The 26698-nt window shown below is 37.0% G+C and overlaps 1 protein-coding gene across 1 annotated transcript in view; it reads right to left on the bottom strand.

The window, feature by feature from the left end:
• The window catches only part of LOC115428225 (transcription factor HIVEP2-like), a 68716-nt gene extending 43380 nt beyond the window's left edge, over positions 1–25336 (bottom strand). Inside the window, exon 1 of the mRNA XM_030147071.1 lies at positions 25281–25336. The gene's annotated coding sequence lies outside the window, so the exon portion shown is untranslated. The remainder of the gene's footprint in view (positions 1–25280) is intronic.
• Positions 25337–26698: the final 1362 nt, after the last annotated feature.

A 26698-nucleotide genomic window follows, 5' to 3' on the forward strand; every position in this document is an offset into this window, starting at 1 on the left:
GAATAAAACAACATCTGCAGTATGTTCTGGGTTAGGGTTAGAGTCAGGGCAGGATGATTCTGTTCTGGACCTCCAAACCTTCCACGTGCACGGTCAAGGATAACAGCATCAAGAGCATCCTACAGGACCAGGCCTGGCCCAGATATTTTATTATTCAGATATAAGTATAACTATGAGTATGTTTGAGTTATACTTTTACAGACTGTAAAAATAGGTTTTTTAGGGAAAAAAAAAAACATATTTATCCAAAAAAAATCCAATAAAGAAAAATTTTTACCTTTGTTCAAAAACAAAACAAAAATGTACTATCTTGAACAAAGTTGTGATGTAATGTACCAGGTCCATTAACTGTTGTAAAGTCAAACTAATTCTTGGGCAGAAAACCAGCACATGTTCAAAAGACGCAAAACTCAGGTAGAAGCAGTGCCATGAATATTACTTCTGTTGTGTCTCTGAAGTAAAACATAAAGAAAAACAAATGATTGGTACAACCATTTTCAAAAAAATGTCACTGTTCATTTTAAATTATAAAATGATAAACAACAGTTCACTCCTTGCGGAAGTGTCAAAACTATTGCAGTGTATTGTGTGTTTATTTCTCATCTCCTGTTCTAAATGTTAGCAAAGTTGGCAGAATTTGTTTTATCAGTACAACTGTCTCCTCAGCTGACAGCAAACATGATTAAAACCGAGCCATTATTCTTTATATGTGTAGTCATTTAATAATCTAATATTTTGATCATTATAAACTGAATAAGTAACTCCACTATGACAGTTTTGTGTCTGAATCAACACTAGTTTCAATTTAGACAGACAGACAGACAGACAGACAGACAGACAGACAGACAGACAGACAGACAGACAGACAGACAGATAGATAGATAGATAGATAGATAGATAGATAGATAGATAGATAGATAGATAGATAGATAGATAGATAGATAGATAGATAGATAGATAGATAGATAGATAGATACATTTTGTTGCATGACTCTCAAACACAATGTAAAAATCTGTTTTAAAAGTCAAAATTCTGTTTAAAATCTATAAAATAGTTCTTGCAGTGGATTTTTATAGTCGTTCATTGCCCTGTGGATGTTTGGCTTCCTTATGTTCTTTTAGTCTTACGGCTTGAATTAATAAATCACATTTTGTCTTGAGTTAAACTGACATAATGAATCTACCATACAACTTTTAAATCATCATCATCACATAGGCTACTTTTTGAGTTTTCTGCCCATCCCTTAACACAAAGTAAAGCTAAAAAAAACCAACAACAATGAGCTGAAAGATGCCGAAAAGTTCCACAGGGCTGGCGGGAAAGCACTGTTGACTGAAACTTATCGGCTAAAATTGGCTTAGAGGTCTTATTTGTCTGTGTGCATAAAAAAATCAAAATAAGTGAATCACCAAAGGAACTTTGTGTTGGTAAATGCAAGTTATGCAAATTTACAGGATTTCATTTCTGTTACAACATGTTGATGGTCATATATACTATGTTTTCAGCTCAAAAATGTCCAATTTCATCACAATTAATGCTATATTTTCATGTCACAAATCGCCAAGTTATATTTGAACTGAATTTACCTGAAAAACAAATATTCTATTCTTTTAGATTCCCCAGTTTTTCATACAAGATTCTATCCTACATATCACATGTTTTATTTTTATAGGTTGCAATATGGAGTATGGTGCTGATCCATCCTGCTTATGTTATGCCAATACATACATTAAGAATGTCACACGTCACTTTTTAAATCAACAGTTTTCTACTAACAAGCATTTTTATAAAGAAATAACAATTCTATATTGTTATTTACTATTTAGTATGATGATAAACTATACAATAAATAATTCCGATCCTAGTTTTTGCACAGGGATCATTTGTGGAAACGGTGACATGGCTGCCGAGCATCAGTATGATGGGATCTGTAACAACCATGTCACATCCGTCCACTGCCACATTTTGTGTTTTTGTGTCAGCTGTTATTGTTTTAGATCCACAATACTAACATTTATGAATAAGAGGAGAATTAGCAATAGTAAGTCTATAAGTTTATTACTAAAAAAGTACTGGTACTGACCAGATCATCATGGGTAATGTCACGTCTGTCCACCAGCAAAAGTTTTCACATACACGTGCTATTCCAAATCCAATATTTCTGAAAATATAACTTCCACTGTCAAATAATACCAGTAGTCTGTGCACAAATGTATCAGCATTATTTCAACACAGTTCTATGCATTTCTCACAACTTTTTTTTTTTTTTTAACAAAAATGGCCACTCATTTGACCCCCTAAGTAAATTTTAGCCGTTATGTGATTCACCTTTTATATGGAAGACCTTGTATCATCTGAGGTTAGAATAATTAGTAATTCAAGCAGCTATAAAAGCTGGAGGATCATTTTCAACCAGTATCTTACAGTGGAGTGGGTCATCCTAGGACGAGAAATCTAAAATTAACAGGTCGATATGTGATTGTACAGGTAAACATGTCCAGTGTATCAGTGTGTTGGTTTTGGGGCGGAGTGGACTGTGAGCAGCAGCAGTAGCGTCATGTTTAGGACAGCGCTGCCTCCGTCCTGCAGTGCCACAGAGGGAGTTTCTGGGCTCTGTGCCACCTGTCAGTGGAGAGAGAGAACATAGCGAGTGTCCTCTTCAGCATCCCAGTGGTCCAGAGCTTTTCATAAGGCCCTTAAAACATCACCGAGTCAGGAAAATGTGTCACTCTGATGCCTCGTGCAGGACATGGCACGGTGGTCTTTCCCAAGTACGCCTGCAGTCTTTAATAACCTCTGAAATACATCATCACTGTCTGTTAAAACATATGCATTCTGTAAGCTGCAAGCACTGTGGGGGGAAAAAGAAGAAGAGGCCCTTGAATTTATTTCCACACAGTGCGCTATATCTGCTTGTAAAAATAGCTGCTAGCCTGGATCTAGACGTGAATATTTGGGCATGCATATGTGTAAATCCAGCAGATAAATCCCAACATAAAACCATAACCACAGGTCCCCTTACCTCCCTCCAGACATCCAGCCACAGACAAACCAGAGGACCCCCCCCTCCTCCTCCCAATGACCGCCAGCCAGAACAGAACAGATGCCCCTCTCAACCTCAGCCTACCCCACCGGCCACAGAAAACAGCAATGTGACCAACACATGGTACACTACAGTGCAACTTAAAGAGTCCACAGTGAAAAATAGCCATCTAAGCTCCAAAAAGCATCTGACTTCCCAACTGTAGGCCATGTTGACAGATGTTGTACAGAGCTCAGCTGTGGTGGGTGGTTCTGGTCAAACCCTACTACCAAATGTTCCAATAACATACCAATTTCATGTATGTACAAATGTACCTTTATGGACCAAAGAGGCTTGTCTGTGTATTCAAGGTGCGTATTTTAATTTTTACTGTGCGCTACAGCAACAGAACCATAAAATACCATCAGTTCATTACACTTACAGGAAACTCCCAATTCTACAGGGCAATAACATTTTATTTTAATATTTCAAACCACCTGAAAGGGGCTTTTCCTGGCTAAAATAAGGTGGTAGCATTCTGATCATATACCATACAGTCAACAGGCTCAACTGTTGACAAAAAGTCCTTCTTAGAAAAGTTTGATAATTATGTGATTGACATAAATCACAATTAGCATGCTAAAACAGTAAGATAAGTGATTTTACTTTCTGTAAACATGGTAAGATGCCAGTTTGAATGACTGATAATAATGTAATATATTACCTTGTTCTGTACCTTGTATCTATAACAACATTTGGTAAAGATCTTCAAGTATTAATGTGGTAAACTTTTTGGAACCCAAGAAGAAAGTTAAACAGTTTCCACTTTGCAAGTAATAGGCCTTTGTCTATTTGGTAAAAAAATAAAAATAAAAAATGACAGGGCCATCACATTGATATAATGCCACAACCACAGTTCCAATTGACCGAGATTTTTGCATAAAGACCCACTTTTGAGTTTTGTTAATAACAGCAAGTGACCACCTTTTGTGAGGAAAATCCCTGCTGAAGTGTGAAATGTATCTGTTCTGCAGAAATGTAGTTCTTAAAATATGTAAATTCTAAATTATGTATGTTTTAAATATTAGAGATGAAGATAATCTAGTTGATGTCTATGTAACAGCCACAAATATAATTTGACAGATAAGTCAAATGTCATCTTATATGCTGGTAGTGAAAACAGCTTGGCTGATATTGGCCAATACCAATGTTCAGTCAATAAATTGATGCCTCTCTAAATATATGAATAATATACTAGTAAACTTAATGTTATCAATGCAGGACTTTTCTTTGAATATTACAATTCTGGTACTAATAGATCATTAGATAACTAATTATCCACCAATAATACTCTTGTATTGACAATAACATTGCCTATCATAATATAGCCTATGTTTTTGCTGAAGCTTTTAATAGGGCCTAATTCCTTTACTTCAGGGCTTGATGCCTGTATTTTTGTAATGTTACTTAAAACTGACATTCTCTTTTAATCCCTCGCGTATTTCCAGGATGCTGCATATGAACAGATTGAGTGTGGACCACCAAAGTGTTAACCGATCCCTTAACAGTTTGAGTCAATCATGCTCCGCATACTGATCTGCACGGGTGGTCCACCACCAAAGCCCTATTTAGAGCCAGGAAAAACCCTGCTTACAGGCAGCTGGATGCTGTGCCAGACTGGTTGATGCTGCTGCAGTTCCTTGGTCAGCAACACAGGCTGATAAAAGTCAATACTTAAGCTCTTAAATTGTAAAAACAGCAGAGGAAAGAGATTGACTAGGTTTGCTGTACTTCAAAATACTTAAATACAAAAGTCGTCCACTGTTACAGTTAATGTATGATATTTCTGATCTACAGCGTTCATTTAAATACTGTACTGGAGATTTCTTTACTGGCATTAACTGAACTCATTGTGTACCTTAAGCTAAATCAGTGGTATTAACTGCAAAAATAGGTTGGAATTTAAAATAGCATCACAGTGACAAACAAGCAAAGGCACATAAAGACCCATAGAATGGGAGGCATTGTTCAAGCAAAGAGAGCCAAGTTGAAATGTTAAGAGGAAATACTAAAAATAGGAAAAATGACCAGCCACTTGCTATATTTGTCACCACATCTAAGTTAAGCTGTTCCTACGAGTGTTTGTGGTTTCAGGGTGTGGGTGTGGGTTTCGGTAAGGTCACTGACTGAAACTATGACATTGTTTGTACGCACTCATCGCCATCATGATGACAAAGGTGTACCACTGAGGTGTGCACTTACAGGGAAATGAAAATATTTTGGTGCTTGTACAATTCATTCTTTCTACTAAACATGATAGTGATGAAAAAAAAAGTCACCGTACAACATATTTTGTATTTGCTAACATGTGATTATCTATTAATTATGGCAGATATTTCCCTTAACCTACAAATTAAAGTGAATGGCTAATCAATACATTAACAGCACACTCCAGTACTGCTCCTTGAAAAATACAGTGCTCTATATTTTGAATGGGTTGTTTATAGCATTGAAGTTGCTAGTAGAGTAACAGAATTTCAGTCTGGGAATAGTGATCCTTCAGAGTTAGTCACCAGATGTGTTCAGTTATCAGGTATCCGGATCCGTGCTGTACCTGGATATGCTCACAACTTTCCTACAAATGTTGTGTACCCGTGCTTGAGAACGAGTGGGTATTACAGGGCCGAAACAGTAGGTAGCATCTGTGGAAGGAATTCTGTAGCCATCCAACAAACGCGAAAATGACAAACCCTTACGTTATCAACTGAGTGACTGTTCTGTTCAAAGGCAATGCTGTTCTATCTGTTAGCCTATTTGAGGCAAAGAGAAGAAGAGCGACCGAGGGGTTCGATAAGGTGAGCCCATGCTATGCGGATCCAAGGCTTTTTCAGGAGCAACAGGAGCGCCGTGTATGGTCTTGTGGTGATTATGTCACTTCCGATCTTGGGTACGGATCGCTTTCATATGGCAACGTTCCATACTGGAATCCATTCAGTCCGTATCCAGGACTACCTTCTCAGCAGGACTCGGGTACGGTACTCACGCACAGATCGTTTGCATTCACTGATAAAATTAAGTGGACTTTGGGGTACTCGGGTACCCAGTGTGAAAACGCCCTTAGTCCACTTTAACTTGCCGGAGTTTGTGGACTGTGTTTTTCTCGTTCTGTAAAGTCTTGATGACAAACTTAAAATGAGTTCAGATGATGGTCAGATGCTGGTGGTTGCTTTGTTCAGGGTTCCTACAAGATTCTACACCTTAAATTTAAGACTTTTTAAGACCAAAATTTAATGCCCACTTCACAGCCTATTTCGTGGCCATACTGGCAAAATTTTGCGACCTCTAGAATTTAGGAAAATGTATTGATTTATACCCTGATTCCCTGAGTCATTTCTCACCAGGGGCTGCAAAATTAGCGATAATCGGTTCCTAATTTAAATGTAATTTATCAGGTTGGAACGGGTGGAACTGAGTCGACTAGCATTACTGTCTCGGCAGCTTGGACATTTAAACACAATACAATGTACAAGTTTATGGCAACATTTAAGACCTACTATATCTAATTTAATACCCTTTAGAGACTTTTTAAGGTATTAAATGCAGATTTGGAAATTTAATACTTTTAAGACTTTTTAAGACCCCGCGGGAACCCTGTTTGTTGAACCAACAATGCAAAACATTAAAGCTCTATTATGCTATTAGAATTCTAAAATGATTGTAGTGAACCAGGTCCCAGTTTCTGTGTCAGTAAATTATGCACATTATCGAAAACTGTGACTCATTTTGCCATGTTATGTTACTTTATGTTATTTCTGTAATGTTAAAAATCATGCTATGTTCCTTTTTGTGTTGGATTTATGAAACCATCCATGACACAGTGATTGTAGTGGGTCACTGGCCTGAAGAAAAGCCCCCAAAACAGGTATTATCAACTTAAATTTTTACATGACATATACTGTTTGCATTCCTTATCAACATATATGCAAATTTAATGTGAGCTGCATCACTATTACAACTTACTTGCTTGAGATGCACATGCACTTGATGTAAAATTGAAAACAAAAAAACTGATGTTGAATGTAAATGACATGGACTGATAGTGACTGACCGATCGATGGAGACATACCTTCTTATTGAGATATATTACACATCTAAAATATCATATTGGAGTTTTTGTAGATGTTGTGGTTAAAATATGAGTCATGACTTTACATAGAATTGTATTTCACTTTCACAAAAAATGATAAGACTGGTCTGAATTATTTTATTCTACATCTAATTATCTGCCGATCAGCTTTAGTTTTTTATACTTTTACTGGTTTGTTGTTGGCAATAGAAATAACAGCTGAGGTTGAGATATCATAAAAACAAATCATTACCAATATCAGAGCAGTGACAAAGCACAGTGTCTATCGATGCATTTAAAGAGGGGAGGCAGGCTAAATCAGGAAGCTAATGGAAACCAGTGAATAGCTGATAACAACCACATGCCAAGTGATCACAGGAGCCTGAGCGTGTGCAGTGGCCGGTAACTCTGCATGATGTGATACAACTCGCATGGATCGATACTAACACAGTAGAGCATGATGCATGTGGCTGGGCCGTGCGCTGGGTTAAACGGGATACAGGGTACAAACAGTACAACCCATCCTGTATTTTATTTAAAGCAACTACAAAAACACTCACACAAGTGAAGCTGACCTTTTGTACATTCACTTCATTAAGGCATAGTTCATCTCGGAGATCTTTGTTGAAATGAGCTGTGGGTTTTTTTTGTGTTTTCTGTTTTTTTTTTTTATTGAGCTAGGCTTCAAATGCAAACCAATCTGCTTGGATCTCAAGGTGATGTAATGCAGAAAGAGAGCAGCCATATGTTCTCTTATTTCACCAACAGTGAATCAACAGACAGGGATGAGGCAGGGTGCCAAGGAACCCGCCTGTCCAGGAATCTATATCATCCACACAGAGCGGCAGAGACAGGGAGAAGCTAGTGTTACTGTAGGCAGCAGTAATATTTTGACATAGTCTCACCATTCAAAGTAGTAATTGGGATGTGTCTGTCGGTGTCCAAGCAGGGGCTGCCCTCAGAAATCACATGATCAAAGTGTAAACAAATTTCGCCCATTATAAGCAAATGGGAAGATTTAAAAAATTCATAAAAGATTTGAACTTTGACCTACTTTTCCCACAATGTAATGAGATCCAGTCTGGGTCACTGGCAATATATAAACCAAATTTGGTATGATATCACCCCATAGTTTTGCTGCTACAGACATGTGAAATTTCACCTATTATTAGTAAATGGGGGGGAAAAAAGATTGAAAAAATTCATTAAATTTTTTTTTTTACTTTGACCTACTATTCCAAAAATGTAATGACATCTATTCTGGGTCACTGGCAATCTATAACTAAATTTGGTAAGAATTCACCTGATTGTTTTGCTGCTACAGACATTTGAAATTTCACCCATTATAAGTAAGTGGGGGAAAAAATTATATTAAAAAATTCATAATTTTTTTTACTTTGACCTACATTTCCAAAAATGTAATGACATCTATTCTGGGACACTGGCAATCTATTAGGGATGTAACGATTACCAGTATAACAATAAACCTTGGTAAAATTGCCAATGGTTAGTATTAGCGTTTAAATTCTAATTATCATGATAACCGTGTTTGATTACCGCACTTTTAGGGGAAAAAACCCTATGTAAAGATACACTTTTTTGTCAAATATTTGAATATAGTTTTAATTTATTACGATTTTAATTTTGCATACGTAATATTTGGAACCAATATTCACTTTTAAAGTCTTTGAAAAGGTTCATTAAGCATCTTTGTGTTACTTATGCAATAAATTATATACATTTTTCAAATCACATTTTATATTTTTTGTGTGTGTGTTTTCTGGCCTTTTGTGTTGATATAGTAGGTTAAAGTGAAAAAAATAAAAGGCAGATGATATAGATGAAGTTGTGCTGAAAAAAAAAGACACCAAACACGGGTATGTATAGTAAACATTTCTTTATACAGTATATAAAGGCAAAATTAAAAGGACTGAAAAACAGCCAAAAGAGGCTCAGACCACTAAGGGTTAATTTTTGAATCTTTCTGCCAAGAGAAGGTGCTTTGTGCCAATTATTTTGGTTGTTTTTTTTTGGGGGGGGGATTTGTTGGGTTTGTTTTTCAAAATACAACTTGGTTATATTATTTCAGTGTGTGTATTAGTACTTTTTGAATATTTTGAGCACAATTTCAATAATACCGCGATAATAATGATAACCGTGATAATTTTGGTCACAATAACCGTGATATGAAATGTTCATATCGTTACATCCCTACAATCTATAAACCAAATTTATGATGAATTCAACCAATAGTTTTGCTGCTACAGTGTTAACAAACAAACCAAACCAAAAATAATACCCCTTGCTTCCCCTTCGGGGGTAATTATGGTTTTAATACTGAAAAATAGGATTTAAACATCATACAGCATTGTACCAAAAGTAGCCCTATTGGTATGTTCTAAGAAACTGCTCATGGAACGTGTCTTACGCCTCCGTAAACATCCAGTTCTACATGTGAGACCATCAGCAGCATCCTCCTCTGCTGCCATCCATCTACTGTGTTCATGGTGGCGGGTTGAGTCACCGAACCAACAGAAACATGATAAGATGACTCCCCACCAGTTGAATGGTTTATATTTGTGATTACCTAGATGGTATTTTCTTTCAGTCGCCAACGTCTGACTGAAAGTGACCGAAGACACAAATTCATACCACTGAAAATACTGTGCAGCTATCATGCAGAATGAAGAGATTAATGTTCAAACAAACAATTATTATTGTATTGAATTATTCATATTTTTTTAGTAAAAGCTGAGCCATAACTGGATCAAATATTCACATTTTTACAATCACTGGTTTTTATGTAACTTATTATGAAAAAAAAAAAGCTTTATTTTGTATATGATGCAGGCACCTCTCATTGTTTCTAGCCATCTGATTGGTTAAACATGGGAAAAACTTGACCGCTCAGACAATGACAATCCAAAATCTCAAGTCAGACATTACAGTGTATTTTTCACCGAGTATATAACCATTAAAGCAGAATGGACCCAAAAGTTTGCGATTTTAAAAACTTTCTCCGGGCTACATGATCTGATCCCCAATTTAAGTACTATTGGTATAAATTTGTTTTTACCAACAGAACAGATATAGCCTACTGCATCCATAAAGTCTGTGTGGATATCTGAGCATTTTCACATAGAAATTCTTATTTTGCAATTCATCAAAAAAGTTCACATTTCTGGAATGTACATTTAGGATAAATATGCTCTAAATTACTGTAAAAAGTGAACTGAATAGAATGCAATTTTTATCTGCACTTTGCTCTGTTTTCTATTTTCAATATGTGTGTTTTTAAATGTGCATTTTACTATTGATACTGTGAATCCTTATTTTGTTCATCATACTAATATTGAATGACAATAAAGGATCTTAAATCTTCAATCTTCAATCTTGAAATGCAGACATTTGCAAAATATGTAGGCTATGACTTGGTTGTAGTTTTTGAGGTCTGTAAGTATCTTTAAACAAATTTTCTACAACTTGTAAAGTATTTGTGTCATATGAGCCACTAACAAGTGTCTATGTTAGTTCTTGTGGTTATATTTGTTAACAGAATTCCCATATTTTAGGTGATTAAGTTGGTCGTTTTGTGATAAAGACTTATTTATTCGAGGTGAGAATCCTCACGATTCAATCTGATCATTCGTCAGTGGTCCAAATGCACAAAAAATCTTGATTATGAAGGTACTGAATCCTCAATTTTCTGTATCATGGGACATTATTTTTCATCAATCCATACAAAAAGTGAGATACATGTGTTAAGGAAAAAAATCAAGCAAAAATGCAAACAGCTGGAGATTTGTCACACTTATCTGTGTGGCTCACCTCAATATATAAACGCTAGAAAAACAAAGGATAACAGAGCATTTGACTCATTGCAAAGTGTGAATATTTACTGGAATGATGATTTGATCTCATTAAGATGGACTGAGCAATTTCCTCACCTCTATTATTGACATCATGCTCTGCAGTGGGAGGTGGTGTAACGGGATGAATGTAAATGGTGCAGACAGAAATCTGTGTATTTATCACATTTCATTCCAGAACCAGAATTTACATGTTTAACATTTGTTTTTAAATTCCTCCGTATGTTGAATACTTTTTGATACTTCCAAGTCTTAACAGTGACACTGAGCTCAACTTCAGCCTCAGTTTCTATCACATGACAAAAGATCAACAATGTGACACGGCCAGAAAAATAAATACAACTGCTGTTATGTAATATAAAAGCCTACGGTCTAGTACCATATAGTCCTCTGCCCACTCTGAAAAAATACAACCTTCATCGACGGTGAGAAAGTCAACAGGACTGAATGAGTCAGTTTCTTGCCACATTAAAACACTTTGTCCAATGTGGTTCATAAACATCCTGCTGGTTTTTATACTGTACTTCATTATATAATTTCATGTTTATTAGGTTTGATCAATTCCAAACCACAATACTGTACAGTGCAGTTGTTTTAATCACAAAAACAGCAACTTTTTAACAATTCAGTTTTGACTTTTCAATACTAAATTTCATCTAAACTTAGGTAACCTAGCCAGTAGGCCAGTAGGATTGGTCAATTCTTCACTAAATGACACTAAATTTGCATCAAAACACTGACATTGACAGGTTATAAAATCCTAACTAAATCCTAAAGCTATTTTCATCCTCTATTTTTAAAAAGAAATGGACACAACCTCCATTTAACAAAAGATTTGTCCACGCAACAATGAAAAAAGAACTGCAAACTGGTACAAACACTCAAAAAACATTGTTTCTGGCAGACTTAGCCTAAAACTGTAGATAAGATTGGATGTAGAAGATGCAGAAACTTTCATCTGTCGTGAAGATGAGCAGCAACGACAAAGTAAAGTTTTAACCAAAGTTGACAACGGTGCTGGTTCAGGTTTTTGGAGTGTATTTTTACAATATGTGGATTTTGTCGTAGTCAGTCTCCCAAAGGTATGCTGATCTCAACTGACTACACACATTTATACACCTGGATTTGATGTTTTGGGTGCAGGTTCATGACACAAAACAATAATAAGCTTATACAAAATTGGTGTGACAAAAAGCCCTATCAAAACAAATACACACAAACTGGAGTTTTACAAATCTTCATATTGGAAAGTGTTTGCTAATTCTCCATTTTTGTGACCTAAAACACTGTTTACATGTGGATGAGAGGCTCATGTGTCAAGAAAAATATCAGTTTTGCAAAATCTCTACATTAGTTTGGACAAGGCATAATACAGATGCCCTAATACTCTTCTATAATTAGATCCTCAAACCTTTAGGATATTCAGTGTGTTTCCTCATCAGCTACTCCAAATCTCTAAACTGCTGTGTTTCTTAAATACAAAATATTTCATTTTTATGGGATTTATACATTGTTTGTTAAATCTAATCCTAAACATTTATTTCTGCTGGCAATATGACGGAACGTCTACAAATTAGAGAAGAAATGGTTATTGTACCACAAGCTAACATGGTTACCAAACATCCACAGTAAAAGGGATGGTGACATTAGGTTGACTTGTTGGTTTTCAAGTGTTGCTTTAAGTCTACCCTATTTGTTTTTGTTTTTTTAACAGAGCATGATAGAACATGCTGATTTGAACAAACTAATGCATTATGTGTGCAGTGTGTGCATAGAAAAACAGAGGGCTGAGGTCCCATCTGTTCCGCCGTGCCCCATGGGACCCAGCTTCAGAGAAAATACCAACGCCCAACAATGGGGATTGGATTTAGGACAGAAAGAAACAAAGTTATGGTTTGTTGCAAAAATATTAAAGTAATATCTATTTTTTGTCATCAGTTGGTCATCCATCCGTCCGTCTGTCTATGTATGTGCAAAAACTTTGGCATGCACCACTGGTTCTCAACCATGGGGGGCAGCAGATAGTCAACAACAATGAGGTGAGGGGAGGTCACTTTCACTTTCTCACAGCTTTATCAACATTTCCTCCACATACAGGTCTGTTGCGTTACTTGTAGAATTATGAGGTCCGGATTGCAGACGGATTTAGGTCTGTGAGTGTGTGTGTGTGTGTGTGTGTGTGGGGGGGGGGGGGGGGGGGGGGTATCCGGCACATTGTCCATCCATCTGTATGTGCAAAAACTTTGGTGTGGACTGAAGGTCAAGGGTTTTCAAGTGAGCGCACATTATGTTTTGTTAAGCAGCTGAATGGGTCACCACAAGGGCCGCTGCCTCGACACATTTTATCTCAATCATTAAGAGCGAGCTGAAAAGTGTTAAAAAAGGTGGAAGTCACTAAAGGTCTGGTCATGTTGAAAGTGCAGGGACATCTTCCAAGACTCTGAGCAGAATGGTGGACAGACAGTTATGATGACATCAACTCCATGACTTTCACGTGTTTAGTCTGTCTGATAGTTCAACAAACTGTGACTTTCTTGACTGTTAAAATTATCTTCTTACTGACAAATATCATATGTGTAGATGATGGAATGAATGAGATTAAATGATAGCTTGTCTCTGACCACTGACTATAATACAGTTTGGGTTTTTTTCAATGGTTCAATGGTTTGTCTCTCTATAGTGGTTTTAACTCCAGTTTATGTCTGCAGTAGGCTTCACTCTCTAAAAGATAATACAAACTGTCAAATACATGTGGGGACAGTTTTGTCCTTCCAAAACATTTGGTAGTTTGCTTTTGTTTAGGCCAACTTTACATAAGTGCTATCAGGACATCCTGGAGAGTATTTCATCAAAAGAAAAACTGACAATATGGAGTAAAAACATATTAATTACATTAATTTTGCTCATTATCACTGCTTGCCTAATGTTTTCTTAAGTAATGAAATTCAACTTAGCAATTATTTAAAAATACATGATACAGAGAAAATGCAGTAAGGATTAGTGTAATGTTTTATGCTGCTACAATTGGGGTTTTTTAATCCAAAATTAAAAAAAAAAAAAAAATTCCCAGTAAATTAATAATTCCTTGCATTTTTTCATTTAAAAAATGCGAAGTTAAAAATTACATTTCCCATTGCTACAATTAAAATTCCTAGAGGAAACAGTGTGACAATGTTCGTTATTAAATCTCGGCGCTGGACATGAATGTAGCAGTGCTTTGTGTTTTGTGTGTGTGTCCAGTAGGTGATTTGTGAATGAGAACTACAGCTGACAGGCCTTCTGCCTGACAGGCTGCTCTCTCCACAGGGGTCACATAAACCAGAGGCCCTTCCACCCCGCACAGCTACCCAAGCTGGGTCCATACGCTCCCCTCCAGGGTCACTGACGGCATCCAAGCCCTCTGCAGCACAGGGCCGCATCTCAGGCCAAGAGCCTAACAACTCGCAGCGAGTGCACACATGCTCTGAATCTCACGCACTTGAACACACACAAACACACACACACACACACACACACACACACACACACACATGCACTACATGTAAACACAACAGTTAACACCCAAGCATACAACATTCACAAAGCACACGTTCAAGCTTCTCTGCCAACACATTTTCCATGGGCAAACAAATGCGTAGGCGAGGATGTAAACACACACATATACACACACACACAAGCAAGTGTATCCTTTCATTAACAAGTATGAGAGTCAATTTCCGCTCCTGTTGTCTTGGGCTGGTTGCCGGCAGGGAGGAAATCTGTTCGCTTACGGTGGTTTTGACATTTAAGCTTGTGTCTCTGTGGCTGAGGGAAGTCCTCCTGATTGATGACCTGGGCCACCCTGGGGTCTCCTACTGCATGACAAGCTGGAAAGTCATCACCTCTATCAACGTCCGGTTGTATGTGTGAGTGCAGGACATATCCTACGTTGCCTCTGAGCATGCAGTTACATGACTTAAACCATAAACACAAGGTTTTTGCACCAGCAATCTATGATTTATTACTGCTGTAGTCACTTACAGTTAAAATAATGGTATTTTCCAGTTTGGAGACAAGGACATGAGTTCTATGATATATTGCGCTGGGAGAGATATGTTCCTATAAGAGCAATGCAGGCTCAGCACCATGTACTGTAAGCCTTGTGGGAAATGGTGAATGGTCACTGCCGGCTTCCTATTTTAAACAGCATTAGCAGCTCGAAATCAATGGTGCAATTTCCTAAACTTTAAGGATGCACTGGACACAAACAAACTGACCTTGTTTATTTCCTTGTTTACTAAATCGTACACAGCACAGAGTGTTAAAGCTGTCAAATATTGAAAGCTGGTACTTAATGCTCAAAGCTTGTTTTTCAAAAGATGGTTTACTGAGGGGATCCTCGAAGGACTACTAAAACTGTATGAGACAAAGGTCACATGACTGATGGAGGCAGTTCAGCCTATTCATGGAGAGCTAATCTCTTAGCATCCTGACTGTTGGTTAAATTCTGTCTGGTAGGGTGGGGGCTCTGACTCCATAACCATGTCGTTACCCACTGGTTTTTGGACAGCTACTTTGAAGTCGAGGGGTTTGGATTTTGGCTGACACCATCTGGGACTTTTGGAGCCAAGAGCGACCGTATTAGACAAAAGGGCAAAGCAGGGGAAGCATGAGGGGTGAAAGGTGAGCTAATGCTAAATGCTCATGTGTTGATGTTGTTAGTAAGTGGTAGATGTCATAAAACAATTCTACAATAAAATCATTTGACGGACTAGTTAGTGTATTTCATTTCAATTCAATTCCACATTATTTGTAGAGCCCAGTATCACAAGGTCACCTCACAGGGCTTTACGGAATTTGTTGAACATGAAAATAAGCAACAGTCAAATAATGAGTTAGGTGTACCAATTGACTTTTCTTTTTTAAATGCTTGGAGGAAAACTTCACTGCAAAATGACTACCAGTGCACTTTAGAGGCTACAAATAAAACAAATGAGACTAGAATGACATGTGGATAAAACTTGCCAACTTCTGCTGCTTTGCCCCTGACAGTATGAGCTCAACTCACCTAAATCTTACTCCGTTTGGTTCTGGCACCAGCATGCTGCATTCCACTGCAGGTATAGTACTTCCTCTGCCAGGCTGGTCAGCATAGTGATGTAACATAAACTAGTGTGATATCATCTTCAGCAAAACTTCAACAACCAATGAGGCAACAATGGAGGAAGATGACACTTAAAAGTGGAAGCCTTAATTTCCTGAATAAATCTCTATACTAAAATTTTGTCAGGCAGTAATATAATTATTTACACTTCCAACCTGCTGACTGGCAAATATCTCTGACATCTTTGTGACTGTGATCACAAAATTGTGGGGAAAAAAAAGATAAACACAAAAAATTGCCGATTGTGTTAAATATGCAATTAGTTACATTAATGATGAATAAGGACGAAACCCCAAGAGCTTACACAAAAATGTGCATCATTTAGAATACCAACTTTTCATAAATACCTTAACCCTTTCATGCATATTGGTCACTACAATGGACAGTTATTCTATAGCTGTTCTCTTGTATTTTCATAAGTTTTGTTGTTTTAGTTCCATATCTTCTCTCTTTAGCACTTTAAGATTCTGCTGAATGAAAAGTGCTTTATAAATGCAACTTATTATGATTATGATTATGATTATGATGATGATGATGATTATTATTATTATTATTATTATCATATCAGCCAACACAGTGGACACTTATGCATCATCCCATCCACTGTAATTCATACCATTACTGTAACTTTGCTGTTCTTGATAAACCTGATCTGCAGTAACATGTTTTAAATCAATTGCTAACTGTTATTAGACTGTAATTAACAGTTTTGTTAATTAAAACAGGTTTTTTTTTCTTGCATATTATCCCCATGAAGTTAGTAATAACTAGTATTAGGGTATGTTAAAATGTGAGAAAACATGAGATTATCTGCATGAAAAATGTTTGTCCAAAAACATGGTGTCCAGCTGAGTGGACGTTTTTGTAACTCCATGAAAAACCAGTTCATTAAACAAAATAAATAAATAAAAATCAATTCAATTGCATTGTTTTTTTTAAGCCTAAACAGGAATAAAAACACTCAGGAAAAAAATCTCAACTAAGGTTCTTATAATTGATGCATGAAAGGGTTAATGTTTTATAGGCTTTACTTACTTTGTGCATAAACAGTTAGCTACACAGTTATAATGGTCATTATATTCAGATCAATGAGAAGCACCCATCTGTGGTGGTAACAATTTATTATCAGTAATGTTTTAGTACAGCAATGTGTTCAGAATGCAGTGATAAAAACTTGTATTTTATTGAAAATGATGGTCATAATGGCATGTGTGTATTAGCATTTGAAAGGTAATTTGCTTGATTCAGTTCTAAGATCTAGACTTTATGCAGTGCTTCCTGATTTATGGATACATTACTTTTTGGTGATCTGTACTGATTTATTTTGTATTTATATATTCATTTCGTTAACTTAGGTGTTACATCTCATAAGCTATCCAGTCAAAGATATTTCTGTACCAACAGGGTTAGATTTTTTTTTTTTTTTTTTAATCAGCCATTTGTTCAGTTATCGGCTTTTTGCTGCTCCAATCTAGAAAAAAAAACTCTGAACTATGGTAAAAACAAAATGGAGCAACACTGAATTACAAGGAGTTCACCAGCTTAATAAAACATAATAAAATAAATGGCTTATCTTAATGTAATGAAAACATGACAGTTCTTATTTTCAGGTGATTATACACTAATGAAATATAATTATGAATATCATATTGCATTTCTGGAATTAGATCTCTGAAATCTTACACACCAAGCCTTTATGTGAATCGATTTTTCTCCACCCTTTCTATTTGGTGCGCGAGCTAATGTTACAAACAACTAATTTTTCTGTGGGTACATCTGACTTTGTCCTCACAGGGTTCAGATTTGCAGAGTGATGAGGGGAGATTTTCTCTGGGGTAAATCCATTACCTCTGGCCCTACCCTGTAGACAGCTGACCTTACGTTTCTATAAGGTTCAGATTGTGTGTTTGCTTGGCATTTTATCCCTTTACTAAGTGCCTGGAAGAGTGATACGAACAACATCAGTGAAGCTCTAGAGGTACAAGTGCCCTCACATTTCACCTGCTACCAAGGACACTGTAATGACTGACACTTGAGGGATGAGGCGCCCGCTGGTGACTCCAGAAGAACGAGCTGTATGAATATCAATGTTGTCCTCTCCGACTGTGCTGCCCTTGGCTGAACAGAGGCACCTTTGACAGGTCCGGAGCAAAAACCCAAAGTATATGCCATTTCATAATGCAACAGCGCAACGTGGGACTTCAGGACACACTGTGAGACTCTGCACACGGTGTAAATGTTTACCAGACCACCACTGCATGTGTTATGAACCGGGGCAGGACAAACTGTGACACTGGTTGCCTTTTGAGCTGTGCTGCCCACGTCCAGTGTCAAGAAACCACACAAACTAATCGAGCTCCGGTGGCAAATGCAGTGAAAGCCATTTGGGCTCTGAGCCTATCAGTTCCACAATAAGGCTATTATGCTTCCTTTTTAGCACCCATCAAACATTAAGCTGGAAAGACACAACTCTAACCTACAGGGAACCATAACAAACTAACAGGGAGTACAGTGCCCATAATGGAGATGATGATGGATGTGTTTATGTGTAATAAACTGGAAGTCGCAACATGTTTAGTAAAGTGAATGAAATATCTCACAGCAGTAATCTATGCTTTTTCATTCTGGATTACCGCACTTTAGTATGCAATTTACCATCGTGATCTAATCTAAATGTGGAAAAATTAACTATTCTGTCAGACAAGTGAGGATTTTTATCATGGCTTGGCTATTATGCAATCTTAACATTCTGCAAAAAACTGAGGACATGTTCAGAAATGGAAGCGAAGATAGCAATACTGAATTCAGCTGGATTTAGCCACACTGTATGTGAGCGCATCAAACAGGAGGTCTGTATCAGTGAACAAAATTGCAATCATGCGTTTCTACTGGTTACCATGACTATCTATAACAGTGGTTCTCAACTGGTCTGGCTGCAGGGCCCACTATCACCCCTCAATGACAAGTCATGACCCAAATTGATAAAAGTTATATTTCTCAAATTTCTTTGGTGAAAAGGTGGTGCATTTTGAATCTGAGATAATACAGAATTTCAATGTAGAAGACAAGTGTAATAATAAACCAAAATGACCAGCAGGTGGTGCTGCTAAAGAGGGAAATATTCCCTTTAACACGAAATTAGATACATTAGAACCAAAACCAAAAAGTGTACTCAGGTAAAATTTAAAAGTGTGTTCAGTCACTTATTTAAGCATAATCATAAAGCTGACATAACAATCAGAATATTTCAGTAACAGCCATTTTTAACACACTTGGTGTTTTTATGCAAATATAATCCAATTAATAAAGTGCAGCTAGTGTTTCTAAACATAAGTCCTGAAACAACGAATCAATTAAATTGATCCAAATTGATTCTTAAAAGAGTTGGCAATGAATTTGGCAGTCGATTCGTTGGGTCTTGAGCACGTTAGTATTGAGGCATGCCCGCACACTGTGTAGTGTAACAGAGGAAAACATAGAGCAGCATGGCTGAGGCTTTGGATGCCGGGCCAGATTTTTAAAGCTAGGCTTTCATTATGTTCCTAGTGGACATGTTATCCCCGATGGCCCAAACGTAGCGCACCGTTTATGTAACAAAACTCGAATATGGACAAATAAACGACAAAAATCCCACGGCACATTTCGGGCAAACGGGGCTGCCGTGGCCACTGGGAGCATAATGTAAACCTAGCTTAAGATGGCCTACGTGCCATGATTACTTTAGCCCGATAGCTACTTAGACCCTATTGTCGTAATTTGAATGTTTTCATCCATCTCCATTTATCAGGCCACCCAACTAACGTTACCTATCGTTGACTGGAACTAATACATACAAACCTAGTTCATTAGCCTATAACCGAAGTTGGTTAAAGACTAGCTATAGCTTGCTAGTCTCTAGCCATAACAAGTCTAGGTAGCAGGCTAGTGCTCACTAATTATTCCAAAAGCCATTGCAGGGATGTAATCATTAGTGACTCGTCTGCAGCTTATATTGCTTTGGGTTAAATACAGATCCCTGAGAATTGAGTCTTTGTGTTTATGGGATGAATCGATTAGTTATTAAAATAATCTACAGATTAATCGATGATTAAAATGATCGTTAGTTGCAGCCCTACTTAACATTATGTTTTGCCCAGAAAAAGGCCCGTGACCCACTGAAAATGGGTTTGTGACCCACCTTTGGGTCGCGACCCAACAGTTGAGAATCACTGGTCTATAAGATAATCCATAACTAAACCATGTTAAAAAATATTCAGATATTTCTCAGGATACATAACAAGTTGGATTTGCTGCCAGAAAACCAGCGTCAGAGATCCACTGAAGTCAGATGCAGTCAGCCTTTGGACACAGACTAAAGAATATTACATTTTTTCCAAGCGACAGGTACCCGTTCTGTGTCAAAGTAGGTGAAACATGCACCAAATACATTTATGTCCCTTACATCTTCTTCCAGAGGTGAAGGTCAGAGCAGAGAAACAGTAATAAACAGTGAGCAAGTGCCTTATCCACAAAGAGAAATTCAATGTCGAGGACAGAGTCTGACAAAGGAATGCCAACAATCTGAGCCCTTTATAACAGAAGGAGAGCACAGGACTATGACACACAGGGAAGCAGCTCCACATGAGGTTTCCTGAAGCCGAAGACGGACAGATTTAGTTGGACTGGATGAAGAGCAGGTGGGTCGGCTTCAGCTTCCAGTAAAAGGATGACAGCACTTGGTGTACTGTAAATATCAACTCATTCTACTGTGAGAGAGAAAACACTATGAACCGATATGAGTCACCATGTGCTTCTGGCTGTTACTTTCATTCCTCCTGTAAATAAGTCAACAAAAATATATGTCCAAAATATATGGCTTCACGGGTACACTGTGTAGGTGTGGTTGGCATGTCTTGAATTATATCAGGTATATTTTTAAGTTAAGAATATATACAGTCAACTGAGAAACATCTATTGCTTTATATTGTGAAGCATTGTTTTGTAACTTGGACTGCTGACTGATGAAGTTCCTTTTCAACACAATTATGAAATAAACATACCTGACGAAGACGTCTTACCAGATGTTCTGAAAACACACACACACACACAAACAAACATACATGTATACATCATCATCTGACCAATCAGATGATGCTCCAGCTCACTATCCTCAGGTCAACTGTGAGGTTACTTTACCGATCTTCAATATTTGTTTTATCTTTTGGACTACAGTTTACATTTTCCAAACAACAAACTTGCATCAAGGTAACAAACAAACATGGAGGGACTCCAAGTAACCAAGAAAAAAACACAAGAAGCTGGGACCTAAAAGAGGGATAATTTCTGTCAAATGGACATGGTTTGGATCTACAAAGTTGGACATGGACCAGAATTATGCCACAGACTGGTTAAGAAATTCTACGCTCATACAGCCGTTCATCACATGATCTTTATCTTATCATCATGTCTGAATGCCTACAAACACAACAGATGAACCACTGCCATCAGTGAATGTCATCTCATAGGTCAATAGTTAGCATCTGTCAATATTGGCTGATAGTGATGTTTAATAGCTATACTGGAAGATCCCTATTTATTGGATTTTACACATAACATGCAAAACTGTTCTAAATAAAAGCAGAAAAATAAATAAATATAAGTGAAAACCTTGTATTTATCTAGTATAGAACTAAAACTTTAATAAGAAACGGGCCTCCCATCTGTTCATTTTGTACAAACATTTTATTTACAAGAAATCTTACTGCACTGTCATTGTGCTATCTGGATTTACTACACACATTTGTTTAATTCTCAGCCTCTAATAGACTGACTTGTTTAGGGGAAGTGATAAAATCATTTTCAGATCAACATATCATTTTACAAAAAATATTTTTAATCTAATTTATTTAATAAATCCTGCTGTAATTAGTTTTATTAGTGGAGGTTCTCACCAACAATTTATCATCTATGTCAGGGGTCACCAACCCTGGTCCTTGAGATCTACTATCCTGCATGTTTTAGATGGTTCCCTCTTCCAGCACACCTGACGGTCGTTATCAGGCTTCTGCAGAGCTTGATGATAGGCTTATCATTTGAATCAGGTGTGCAGGAAGAGGGATACATCTAAAACATGCAGGATAGTAGCTCTCGAGGACCAGGGCTGGTGACCCCTGGTCTATATTATAAAAGTCAAGTGGCCTCTGAGTGCGTGTGTGTGTGTGTGTGTGTGTGTGTGTGTGTGTGTGTGTGTGTGTGTGTGTGTGTCTCGGGATTCACACAAAATCCAGAAAGAGCTGACTGCTGCAGTTTGGCATACTTCTATATTTTTGATCAAGGAAGACAGCAGCAAAAATGGCAAGTTGATAGGACCAATATTTTGGGACATGTTAGTAATTTTAGAATACAATAGCCTTACAATCATGTTGCTATGCCCAGAACGCTTTGGCGGTGACTGCTGGACAAATGTGGTACAGCATGCACGAATACACAACAGCATACAAACTACTATATCTGCAACCCATAGATCCCCACAGGTCAACACACTAGTTATAATGAATTCTCCATTCTTCTTCATTGTGGTATATGTTGTTTTACATCACAGTAAGCATATACCGTGGTCACCAAATAGTACAGTAAAAGCTTTGTGAATTCAATTAATAAACGGTTTAAAAGGACAAAACACTAGCCTACATCATATTTGATATCAGACCATCATAAATTACATGTCATATTATCTCATTCTAGTACAAGCTCACAATCCTGCATGCTTTTGTGTTGCCTTCAAGTGAATTTCCTGCCTAAATCCATGCCAGGTTTAAGAACTCGACATGAACAATTTACAAGAAATACTGCAGTAGAGACGTGATTTACAACACAATTATATTAACAATACACTCTAATTTGAAACAATACACATTTTTCTATTTTCACACAATACATAATGTATATCGCCTTGCTGCACATTCATAACAAAAAAAAGAAGAAAAAAAAAACAAAAACAAAGAGAGAAAGCTGTTTACATCCTGCATTACCCGGTTAATTTTGCAATTATGACTAGATGATCCCTTCCATGAACTGACTTGATGTTCTGATCATATCACACAGCTCAAAGACAATAGGCATCACTAAAGCCTTCAGATTCATGCTGACATGTGAATCAGCTGATTAACTGATGGACTGAAAGCAAACAGCAATTTTCATAGTCAGCTAATTGTGCTGTTCATTAACTAATCAATGATGTGACATTTACTGACTTTTCAGATGTAACAAGGTGTTATTTTTCTATTTCACATCCTCATAAAGGTTCCTCATTCTTAAATAGATCACATGGCACTGACATGTTATCATGCAGTGTTTTAATTTACTAATCATATACATGCCGCATACAGAAAAGCTGTGTGTAAGGCAGCTCCCTCTAAATGCAAAATGCCAAGTATTTTCTCAGAAAAAGCTAGATTTGCAGCCACAGCTGTCCTCAGATGCCCTCTAATCCAGCAGGCATCATGCAATGAGGAGTGTTCAGGCTGCAGACTGGATCTGTACAGTAGGTCATTTTCCTTTTCCCTCTTTGTGATCACATCCCGCACTGCATTCTGTTCTGATTTCAACTGGGGTATACAAATGCTAAAATCCACAGTAACATGGGACACTGAAGCTTATCCACTTAGCCACCACTACACTACACTACACCACACTGCCCATCCAAATCAAGCCACCAATTTAAGATCACTAGTGATTATGTAATATTATGGCCGATTTGATCCTGCGGGTCCAAAAGAGAGGGAAAAAAACGCCCCGAACAGCTCTGTTTTTCTCACGCATGATGTCATGTTGAATTCCTTGGAAGCATATGCACAAATGTCCGAGCGTCAGGAAGGCATTATGCAGGCAATGCTGGAGCAGTTAGGTTTCGTTTTCTGTTGCACACTTGAACATGAATCTTCTCAACAATGTGCAATCCTTTGTAGAAAACCCAGATTTCATTTTTTAAACACTGAGGGTCCATTTGTATATGTGTGCTCAACATTTATTATTATTCACATTCTTATATGTGGACACAAAGCTACAAAACATACACTTAAAATCAGAATTTAGGAGGACACACAGGACAAAAACAGCATTAATGTATAAAACGTCGTACCTCGTGTAGTTAACAGACATGCGCGTCTGCATAGGAAATAATAAAATATATTTATGTGCTAGAATTTTTGAATGGATGTTGCTTTCCTACGAATGGGGCGCACAGCGGTGAGGTATTCCCGCAACATAACGCGATGTACGAGGCACAGATTACACACACCTGTGTAAAACACAACCACATATGGGGATTGTAAAATGGAGTAACTGGATTTCAGGTTAACAGGATAATACCGTTATGTTTATAGACTAAGGATACCTGCAGCTATGTGTTCTGCAAAATAAAGGATGCACATGCACCAAACGGACTGACAAATCCAACAGTGTGGTTTTCCAGTTTTTATACAGACCGTACCAAACAGTTACGGTGCTAAAGTCAATGTGAATTTCATTGGATCACAGATATTTCACTTCCCCACTGCATTTTCAGAATAAAACTTTCACATCTAACACACAAAGCTATATCATGTCAATGGTGAAGTCACAGTTGCAACCTGCATTTCAAGATATCCTCTTGTTCCTCCACGAATCACTTCACAAACCCTCCTCTGCCTCAACACACACACTCCAGACAGTCAGTCCGAGCCGACCCTGAAGTTACCACACTTCCTGTATCGTCTCATCCAATTCTGTCTGACTTGCTGCAGCTTCCACCTCCTCCTCCTCCCTCTTACAGACAATGAATGAAACCAGTTTAAGAAATGGACAAGCCCAGGACCAGTCCATGTAGATGCACACCCGCCTAACATGAAACCCCAAAGCTGTGCAGACACAAGGACACCTTTTCTGCATGTGTTCAGTCAACGCGATGCATCTCAATATCAGCTGCATTTATCTGACCATTCTCATCAAATTGCAACAAGGGAAAAAAAACAAAAAAACAAACGAGATAAGAAAATCCGACCTGCTTCACCACGTTAAACATTACAGTAAAACAAAGCTTCACAATGCACTATAACATTTGCAACAACGCCTCAGTGACACCATGTATGGGCTTACGTTACCTGCAGGATGCTGAACTTCACTTCTCTGCGGTGCGGTCACTGCTTCACAAGCTCCGACAAGTCCACGCAGGACCCCGAACGCAACACCGGAAACGCTAGCTCTCCAAGTCAAAATAAAAGATAAAACAAAGTATTAGCCAAACCCCCTAAACACACCCACAAAGCATATTAATCCCACAGACGAACCCACTCTTTACAGTCTGTATCTTAGGGTTTTGTGGTTATTTTAACCTTACAAACATATTTCTGGTCAATACGTTTTTCCTTGCGTCAGGTTTAGCTTACGTCTTAAACCGGAAGTTAGCTTCGTATTTACATGTATGCTAACTTGACTTAGCTATCTTAAAGCAACACCTCAAATAACAGTAATTATGCTAATGTATCCTAAAACACCCAGTCGTCCTACTGTTCTTTTTTATCTATAAGCTAACACCGTTTGTCGCTCAAGCTTTCTCATTTGTTGTAACTGAGACATAGCTAGCTAACGGCTAATTGCTAATAATATTAAACGCTCTGATGAAGGGGGGGACAGAAAGTTGACGTTGCATCACGAATAAAAAAAAAAAAAGAAAAAAAAAAAAAAAAGAAAACACCAATAACACAAAAACAACTCGTGAATAATTTTTAAGTATTTGAAAATACTCTTTCAAGACGTAGTTAATGCTAGCTTACCTGTGACTGCAAACTTGTGTGTTTCTTATTGGTACATTAATGACGTAATTATACTGCCTCTCAGTTATACGTTTATGTTTTTTTCATAATTCTTTTTATGTGAACATTCTTCTAATTTCTGGTCCAAAATTGAAAATCGTATTATATCTAAAAGTAACAATAAAATAAATATAACATCCCAAAATGTAATTAGATATTTTAAACATGATACGAACAATCTAGGATTTATTTTTTTGGAAAATTTCATATACATAAAAACAAATACACTAAAACACACCCAAATTTAAAAATCTTCCTATTAGAATTTGAAAATTATATTAAATCTTTAGAATTCATATATAATACTTAAAAAAAAAAAAAAAAAAAAAAAAAAAAAAAAAAAACAGCACTAACACATTGGCGATTTATAAACATTTTTTCAATACTGACTGAACTCTCTGTTGCATTTATTTATTTATATTTGTCAGATTTATTATTTATTTACTTATTTACTTTTTTATTTTTATTATCTTTTATTTTTTTATTATTATTATAGTTTGTATTTTATCCTTTGTATTTTTAAATCTATGCATTATTTTCTTAAACTTATATGTTCAAATGCTTTTTCTCTTTTGACATCTTGATGTTTGTTTAAAATTTTGTACTGTATACTCAAATGTTGTTAATAACGTTGTTTAAAAAAAAAATTAATTAATTAATTTTTAAAAATGTTTTTTTGTTTTTTTTTTTTTAATATGTTTTTTCAT

The sequence above is a fragment of the Sphaeramia orbicularis genome, chromosome 11 (genome assembly GCF_902148855.1).
Source record: "Sphaeramia orbicularis chromosome 11, fSphaOr1.1, whole genome shotgun sequence".
NCBI lineage: Eukaryota > Metazoa > Chordata > Actinopteri > Kurtiformes > Apogonidae > Sphaeramia > Sphaeramia orbicularis.